We start from the raw sequence: 258 nt of genomic DNA, 5'->3' as shown, positions 1-258 counted from the left end.
AGAAGCCAACAATGGTCGAGCAGGACCTTTGACTTATCTTCACATAGATGGAACTGATAAAAGAAAGGAGCCAGGGGCTCCTCCCAAGCCCACTGGACCCCTGAGGAACAGATTCTCAAACAACTCAAGAGTAAAAACAAATCAGTTTATCTGGTCCAATTGTGTGTCCTTAAACACCCAAAAGGGAAGTATAACCAAAGATTAAAGGGGCCAATATAATTTCATAAGGGCATACATATATATAACTAAAATTTACTT

This window comes from Nannospalax galili, unplaced genomic scaffold (genome assembly GCF_000622305.1).
Source record: "Nannospalax galili isolate Female #2095 unplaced genomic scaffold, S.galili_v1.0 scaffold3524, whole genome shotgun sequence".
In the NCBI taxonomy this organism is placed as follows: Eukaryota; Metazoa; Chordata; class Mammalia; order Rodentia; family Spalacidae; genus Nannospalax; species Nannospalax galili.
Note: the sequence above shows the minus strand (reverse complement) of the source record.